At 44.8% G+C, this 9,391-nt stretch overlaps 1 long non-coding RNA gene across 1 annotated transcript; it reads left to right on the forward strand.

Annotated features, from left to right (window-relative positions):
- Positions 1–386: 386 nt before the first annotated feature.
- Positions 387–5,924, forward strand: LOC108394483 (uncharacterized). The gene is made up of 3 exons (XR_001852450.3): positions 387–854; positions 2,232–2,337; positions 5,700–5,924. It is a non-coding gene; the product is annotated as an uncharacterized lncRNA (long non-coding RNA).
- Positions 5,925–9,391: the final 3,467 nt, after the last annotated feature.

Below are 9,391 nucleotides of genomic sequence, written 5' to 3' on the forward strand. Positions count from 1 at the left end.
GTCCCAGGAGAGTCACTGCTGGGGATTTCAGAGGAGCCAGGGGTTGGATGAAAACTTCAGGCATACTTCGTACAGAGCCTTGGAAAATGGAAGAGGCCAATGAAGTTGGGAAGAAGCAGGAAGGAACCCGAGGGTGAGGGCTAGGCATGAGCAAAGGCCCAGAGCAGGGATCAGCAAGGGATGCCTGGGAACAGAACATGCGCCAGACCTGGAGAGGAGTCACTGCTTCCCAGATTCAGGAATGCCAGGGTTGAAGATGATTGGAAGATATGTCTTTGGGCTTGGTTTTTAAACTACAAAGTGGATTTGGCCTGTCCCAACTGATTACATCCCTTTTAGGGTGGCTAGCTATGGCTGAGAGCTCCCTGGGGTCCTGCCCAGAGCAAGCAGTACAGCACATGTGGCTTGGCCCAGACAATCTCCTCACTACACACTGGACTCCCCAGCCTCAGGTGAGAAGAAGGATTTTTGGTGGAAAGGACAAGGTCAGAAGAACAGGTCCCACTCAGGTTAGAGCCCTTTTTAGGCCATGCCTTACCATTGCTTGGCCTCCCCAAGAACCTGCAGGGTAGGCTGGATGAAAAGCAGGGATAGGCTCTTCCTTTCTTCTCCCCAGTATCATCAAGGTCAAGTTCAATTTCATAAATTTGTATTTTCCCAATGTTTTAATTAAGTCATTTCATTTTTTTCTAGGCTTACAATTTTGATGATTTTTTCATAGCAAGGCTAGTGTGTGGACTTTAAGGCCGGAGAACCCCAGGGCTTGGAGAGTTCTGCCTGGCACAGCTTTGAGAATGAGGATGTTATAGGAATAACCACTACTCTTTACTGGTCTCTTGCTACATGCCTGACAGGTAAGACTACACATCATAACTCATTTAATGTTCATAACAATTCAAGGAAATGAGGTGGTTGCAGGTATCTCTATGGTAATGAAACAGAGGCCCAGAGGAGTTAAGCTACTTGTCCAGGGATGCCCAGCTAGCATAGAATGGAAAGCCAGAAACGCAGCAGGCGGCCTGCTTGCAAGGGTGCACTTTACCACCATGGTGTATGGCCTCTGTGTGACCTTAGGCACACACTTGTTCACTTGTTTATTCATTCATGGGTACCTGTTTGGCATGACATATACCCTGGAACTTAAAGTCCATTGGGAGAGCCGGGCCAAGATATTGACTATTCTAACACAGGGGGTTATGAGCTATAGGAGGGAATGACTGGCCCCTGTGCTGGATGAGCCCACAGAGCTATCTGTGTGCTGTCTGGCGCATTGCTTATCTCTCTATGCCTCAATTTCTTCATGTGTGAAATGGAGAAAAATGGTGAGGGATAAATGGTATTTTATGTGTGCATCATCTAAGTACTTAATAAACACCTGCTATAGCTCAAGGTCTATTTACTGAGTGCTGCGTGGGCCCAAGCATAATGTTGGGCACCAACCTTGGACTGGCTCAAAGTGCTCACTGCAGCCTTGGGAGGGAAGGTGATGGAGGCGCAGAGAGGTGAAGTAACTTGGCCAAGGTCACACAGTGAGGAAGCGTCTGGGCTGAGGTATTTTTTGCTTCTGTTTCACCACCACCAGCCATGCTGGGATTTAATACAGACCCTTGGGCATTGTGTGTTAATGATTTGAACAGAGAACTCAATGGAAGCTTAAAAAAAAATTGCTTTTGCATTATTCACTTTTCATTTTAAGTGGCAAGAACATAGTCAATAGCCTAAAAGATACTTGCACAGCATCAGTAAAAATGTGTTCATTTGTCATTTGTAGATTGTTTTATTTTTAGATTAATGAAGATCCAAATTAAACCACTGGAGTGCAATCATCCTGATAGTCCTTATCACATTTTGCTCATTATCACTTCATTTATATTTATGATGAAGAACAGATGGTACCAATGTCATACTTCAATGTGTATCATATCCAGCTAAGAGGAAATATCTCATGTTAGCTGCACTTATCAAAATATTTGTACTTAACAACAACAGAAATCTGAGCTTATGACTATCTTGTCACCATGTTGTAGCTACCATTTACAAAAGACCATTTAAATTAGATATGCAAGGGAAAGAATGCACCCTTCAGTATTAGTGAATGAATGTGCTGAACTCTGAACGGTAATTATGGGTTAGCTGTAAGGAGAGAATCGTTAAGCTTGAATGAAAAACAGCAATTAGAGTCTGTTGTCTTCGTGGCACGCTTGGATTTATTTTTATTTAACTGCTTGCAGAGAGCGCCGAGAGGGAAAGGGAATGGTGCATGACGGAACAAAGAGGAGCTGGTGACAGACAAGGAGCATGGTCACCAAACTTAGAAGCCACCTCCTGTTCTAAATGGTAGGTCTATGGAAAAAAAGAACAAGGGAAACTTGGTCTCAGATTGGGATTATAAAGCCTTTTAAAATAATACTCTGTTGCGTGCTTCATATTGTAGAAATGTTAAAAGGGATGAGGATATGTAAGAGTCCCATGTTCCCTAAAATAACCATATAGTGTTTCTTTGTGACTCCTTTCTTCAAATAAGTGGTTGATCAACACGCATTGAGCATCTGTTATGTCCCAGGCACATGAGAGATACAAAGAGTCGTTAAGACATATGCTCCCTAACCTGGAGGCATTTATGGTCCCATGTGAAAGGAAGACACAATGGCAAATAACTCTAATGACCAAAAAAAAGAAAAAAAAATTGTATGTACAGTGCCAAAGTGGCCCAGAGGGAGAGGTTACCTCCACTGTGTGAGTTAGGAAGGACATGATGCCGGACCAGGGTTCTGAAGGCTGAATAGAAATTCAACAGACGGAGAAGGAGGTGGGAATGAAGGACATTCAGTCTGGAAGCAGTTTGTTGGAAGGGTCAAGGCTGAGTTTTGGTGTCAGGCAGACAGGCTTTGGGTTGTGTTCCAAGTGTGTGAACTTGGGCCAGTCATTCATACCTCTGTGTCTCGGTTTCCCCGATCTATAACACGAGGCCCATAACAGTATCCATTTCATAAGGGTGTTGGGACACATTTGGCATAGTGCGTGGCACGGAGTGTGTGCTCGGCTAATGTCAGCTCCTATTACCATTCCAGGGGAGCGCGTGAGTGAAGGCTCAGTGGCATGTAACAGCGTGGCATTTTTGTATTTTCCCAGGGCTTCTACTTCTAGCAATTGCTTATAATTATGTAATCAGAAGGGCCTGGAAAAGGTAAAAAAGAAAATGATATTACAGAATCCTTAAAGTCTTAAAATGACATTAAAACCAATTCCATAATTACCAGCAATTCATTAAGGAAGCAGAAAGAAGAGGAATCCTATTTACCCCGAGTAGGATTGTTGGCACCTTTCACCAAGGGAAAGGCCTCTTGGGGGGGGAAACTGCTGAACGACTGAAAAGACAGGGGTTTGGAGGGGACATGGGCTCAGGCTTGACCCCCAAGAAGCCTCGGGCCAAGTGGTCCTCTGAATCCCAGGCACTGTTAAATGACAGGCGCCCATCACACTGGGCTGACCCCTCTCCAAAAGGGGCTGCTGGTCGGTGGGCAGGCTCCATGCGTAAAGCCAACAACAACATTGTGAAAGTATGGTTAAAGAAAAATACAAATATATATATAAAATAAAAACTTTGACACAAAGATGTATGAAAAAGGGGGGTGGTGATAATATGTTCAGTAGGGGCAGCTGTTCAGAGTCAGCTGCAGGCACATCCTCCTTATGACCGGAGCAGAGACTCACTGTTTGCTCGCCAAGCTGGCTGTCACGCTCTGTGACAGTGAAGCAGCAATGCCCCCCGGGGGGCTCGGCAGTGGGGCACCATGCTGGGCCCTCACCTACTCATGGATATTTTAGTGAACAAGTTTTTTTGCTTCCATTTGCTCTTTTACTGAGTTGCTCTCTGCCTTGAACTCAGCATGAGCACCTGGTGACTGAGGGTGGGAGGAAAGCAGAGGGACCCACGACACACGGGGCTGTGCTCACATTCCCCTCTCCCCCACCAACCCAAGCTTAGGTACCCGCACGTGCTCTCCCTTGGGGTGCATCCTTTCCCACAGGCTCCTGGCCCCTCAGGCAAGCAGACCCTGGGCAGGCCTGCCTCATAGCCCTTCCTGAATGCCTGGACATGTCTGAATCCTACTGAGGGTCCAGCTTAGGCTGCCAAAATGGGACTCCTGCCACACAGTGGCCCTAAACACTCCATAAATAATAACTGACACGATGGGGAATGTGCAGAGCACCGAGGTGGGGAAGCCTCAGTGACTCATGCCCTTTGCACACCAGTACATGCTCCCAGCCAGCAGATTCATCTCTGCAGGTTCGATTCAGCTCTGGGCCTTGCTCCCATAAGGTAATGACATTGTGGCCTCGGCCCGAAGGACCGAATGGGCTCTTTGGCTCTAAGCAGATGCCCTGCTTTGAGACTGCGTATGAACCTCAATTCCAAACTCAGATAAGCCAAGACACCATGAAGTGAGAGTCTTCCAACATTAGTCTTCTAAGATGACCTGCCCGAGCTGAGCCAGGTCTTGAGCGAGATCATGACCACAGACGTTGGGATCTGACCAAGTGGCTGACAACTGTTTTGTCTCTTTCAGGTTGCCTGACTTGGGGTAATTAATTTACCTCCATCTCAGTTTTCTTATCTGTAAAGGGGTAATCTGTATTTATAGGGTTGTATGGATAATTATATGAAGTCTGGCCCCTGCGGGGCTTGCAGGGAGAAGATGGCTATGGTCTGGGTCTGGATGTCTGGACATGATGAGGTGGATGGGGGCGAGTGGGAAAGAGAATCAGCATTTCTGATGGAACAGCAGAGCAAAGTCATGGGTAAATAGGAAATATTGGGTGCAGGGGGTCAGAAGACCCCAGGTGGGAGATCCCTTTGAGGAAATTTTCTAGATCTCATGGGAAGGTCTGGGTTCAGAAGCCTCCCCTTATTCTCCAGCCTCTGCACAACATCTGGTTAATTCCAGGCCCAGCTGCAATGTCAGAAGCCAGGTCTAGACTCACTGGAGAGCCACACCCTGCCTGCCTTGTGCATTTAGTGAAGGGCCGCGCTGTGGCCATCAGTTTTATCTTGTTACTGCAATGTCAACAATACGGTGCCAAATTTGACCCCAGTATTCTTTTCATTGCAAATCACCAACTATGCTAACCAGTAATGGCAGGCTGAAGTTCAACTCAATTCACATTAGCAAGGATTTATTAAGCCCGTACTATGTGCTTAGCACTGTGCCTTAGAACAGGATGTGTGAACTTAATTTATCCATGCCTCAGTGTTCTCACTGATTAAATCAAGTTCGGAGTAAATGTCCCCTGAGGTTTTTTTTCCCTACTTCTAAATTTAGAGAAAGTCCTCAATGAGAATTTTTCTGGGAGGACAATTTTACTTTCACTGTGAGGGAATTTATATAAAACAAAATAAAACCAAGTACGTGTGTGGTCTTAACAGTCAACTTAATTCTGAGTTCAAAATAATGGCTGTTAAGCACAGGTCAGAAAGTCTGGTCCCAATACACACCTGAGTACCTAGCATGTGGAAAACGTGGATTCGGGCTGTGGAGAATGCAGTCCCAAATCAAACTTAAAATCACACACAGCTTTGAATTGTGAGAGGCAACTGTGGGGAGAGAACATTCTGACATCAATTTCCCTCTGAGAGTCTGTGAATCCAGCATTTGCTCGACCTGAAATTACTGAAGGTGTGGTTTTTTCTATTTCAGGTCTGATGGGAAGATTTCTATGTTTGGTGACTAATCACAGATGGATTGAGACAATTCGTTCCCATTGAGCTGCTTACGAACAAGCACAATTAGAAGTTGACAGCAAACACGCTTCACAAAAATTATCACATTTAGTGTGATTCCCATAATAAAAACAGGAGCAAGCACAGGAGTCTTTTCAATTTACACAAAGAGCCCTGGGGTCTCTCGACAGTCACTGCCAATCCGATGTTTCTGAGTAAACTTTATTAGGAAAACAGATTGAAAACCCCTGAGGTTTAGTTAAATCTTGGTTTAAAACACACACTCACACATACACACACTCACTTTCTCACACACTTACATACCATGCACAGTCACACCTTATTATTCTCTTTCTTTAGCTAAAACATCCATATAAATACTACACAGATATTAAGAGAAAGAAGTGTGGAGGGTCTTACTGCCACCACATGCTACATGTATAGAAATGTGCCGAGTCTTGAAGGCACTTCCCAGACATAGCTGGCTTCCAGACTCATTAGCAACACCCATTTGCATACTATTATACTTTCAGAGGCCATTTATATACATCATCCAACCTAATCCTCATATCAAACCTGAGAGATACAGCGGAAGTATTTTCTATGTTGTTTTATAGGGAAAAGCATATTCAGAGGGGAGAAAGGAACTTACTCAGAAGCATGCTGCCGTTGGGTATGGGAACAAGCCTTGGCTCCTGGGATGGATCTTGCCTCAGTTTTCATGTCCTTGTCTCTTCAGGCCTCAGGGAGGCAAGAAGTGGGCACATAAATTACTAATTCATCCTCAAGAGATCTACAGAGCCCCTACGTTGTGAGTGCTCCTTGCTAGGCATGTGGATACAGCAGAGTGGTGCTTATTATTGCTTTTCATCTGCTCATATGCTGTTCCCCTACTTTCTTTGGTTGAGGCTGACTCCACTCTCCTGCTTGTAAGGGTGGGCGTCTGTCCTTGACTAGCCAATCAGAATATGTCACTCACCCATAGCCACTCGTGATTGGTTCACGCGTGATCATGTGACTTCAGACGGGCCTGTCAGAGTCCACCATAGGTCCTTTCCCCAGAGGTTTCATCAAAAACTTTTCCCTCTGTCCTTGGGCCGGCTAGGGACCATGCTACCTAAATGGAGAGAGAAAGTATCTGAGGACAGAGCAAGGAAAAGGCAAGTTAGAGCCGAGAGGTAAAGGGTCCGAGAGCCCTGAGCTCTCGGTCCAGCCATGCTGCCTGGACTCCCAGCCATCTGAGGTGATACTGACCCTGTGTAAAACTGCGTGTAAGTGGAGTGATTTGATCCAAGAGAAGAACAAGACAGAGAGGACTCTTCTATTAAAGAGATACAAGACAGACAATGAACCAGTAAAAGAACATTTACAGTGTAATATAATATACAAAAAAATGTATTATTTCAAACTATGATTTGTGTTATAAAGGTAAACACAAGCAAAAATTTTGATTCAGACAAAACTGCTATGGTTGGAAGAGGGGATTTTACGTGTGGCCCAGGAAAGACAGGGATGATTTGTTAGGGGGAGATGCTGCTTCTATTGGATTTTGAAAAATAGGAATAACAACAACGATGGTGATCTTGACAATAACAATGACCTCAACAATTGCAACCATCAGTATTTGTTGACCCAGTGTATATGAAGAGCTATCTTAAATTTCCTCATTTAATTTTCATAAATCCTGTGAGGGAGGAATTATTACGTCTGTGTTTTACTGATGAGGAAATGAGGATGAGCACAGTGCGATCACTTGCCCAAGGACCATAGCTAGTAAATTGCACAGTCAGGCTTGAACCAAAGACTGGCTTCCAAACTCATGTTCTTTAATTTCTGGGGTGTGTTGCCTGCAAAGAGGGAAGTCATGTTGCAGATGGGAGGAACGATCCGGAGACTTTCTGTAGGAATAGAAAATCTGGGAGTATATGGGGGCTTATATCAATGTTGGTCTTTAATATCTGAGTATACATCTGTTGACACAAAGCATTTTTAGACTCCTGGCACATGCCTGGCTCTAGATGGAGAGTGCGCAAGACTGAGACCATGTCCACAGGACCTCACCCCTCACCACCCGGAGGCGACGGAAGGGCTGAGCACATGTGCTGAACGAGGTTCATTTCCCATTGCTCCTTATTCAGCGGCCCCTCTACTTCTCCCTCTTCCTCACCTCTTATTTCTCATTTCTTACATCTTACTTCTCTTCCTGAGTGGAGCTAAGTTGGAAATGGAACGTTTAGTGGTGGACAATTAGACAGTAAATCCCCTTGGCTTATGGGCCACTCGAGCCATCACCCGCTATTTTACTTTCTATGAGTTACTATGTGTGAATTACATACGAGTTGGATGTGAAAATCCAGCCCTATCAAATGCAGACCTTCCCCTGTTCACTGCCCCTCAGCCCTTTCACACCACGGCTCTTACTCATTGCATTTCCCTCCCCTTCCCCACCAAGTCTGACAAAAGCAGATTCTTCAGAATCGTCCTTCTGGGACTGTCTATTTCATTTTGAACTTGACACAAAATCACTATTTTTGACAGTTGAACTTTTCAGCATGCTTACAAATATTTTAATATCCTGTTACCTGAGCTAAGGGAGAAATAAAGTTTTATGCCAGACACCTACAGTGGCAAGGGAATATGTTTTCTGGTGACTGATTTAAAGGTACAGTAATAGCAAAATGGTTAATGAGCTAACCATGTTTGGTGGGGCAAAGGTCAACAGGGAAAGCAAACCCAGTAACTCAGTCAGAGCCATGGGACCCATGTCAAGGAAGAAATGCTGCCTGTCAGACAGTGCAACAATTTCTCCCCAGGTTCATTCCCAAGATGCTGGAAAGGAAGAAAAATTCACTGATATGTAGAATGCCCCAAGGGATGGAGGGCAGGTGGGGAGATGCAAGAATGGCCTGGGTAATAGGAAAGGAAGGCTCATGAGGGTTGGTGTGTTGGATGTGATGGAATGGTAATTGTTGTCACTGAAGGTCCTCTAGGTAGGAAAGATGTCAAAATATTGGACATTACCTCAGGTCTGTATGCTCAGCACACCAGAAAAAGAGTGAGTGTCAGGCAGGGAAGGCAGTAGTGGTGGCAGAGCAGAGCCTCTTAGACACCAGAACTGATTCACATAGCCCCAGGAACCCCTGGAGCAACACTGGCCAGTAGAACATTCTGGAATAATGGAAGTTTTCTCTTCTCTACTAATTTGGTAGCCATTAGCCATATGTGGTTATTGGGCACTTAGACTGTGGCTAGCATGTCTGAGGAACTGAGTTTTTAACTTTATTTAATCTTAATTACACTTAAATGTCATTACTTTAAATCTTAATTAATTTAACCTTAGATGTAAGGTGGCTAGTGGGTACCCTACTGGACAGCGCTGAAACCCAGGATCCTCAGAGGAGGTGTTCAGATACTGGCTCAAGTGCCCCACCACTAACTAAACTGAGCTTCTTACAAGTTCCTTTCCTCTCTGCCTGCTGCTGCCTCTGTTCTCTACTCTGTGAGTCCTTCTCCACTTTGAGTTTCTGCTTACTCCTAGCTTCTGCACATCTCTAATTCTGACTTATGTGAACCATCTCTCTCTATCAACAGTATTTTTTTTCTATTGCTGTAAAACAATATCACCAAAAATTCAGTGGCTTAAAATAACACACGTTCCTCATCTCGCGG

Source organism: Manis javanica, chromosome 7 (genome assembly GCF_040802235.1).
Source record: "Manis javanica isolate MJ-LG chromosome 7, MJ_LKY, whole genome shotgun sequence".
NCBI lineage: Eukaryota > Metazoa > Chordata > Mammalia > Pholidota > Manidae > Manis > Manis javanica.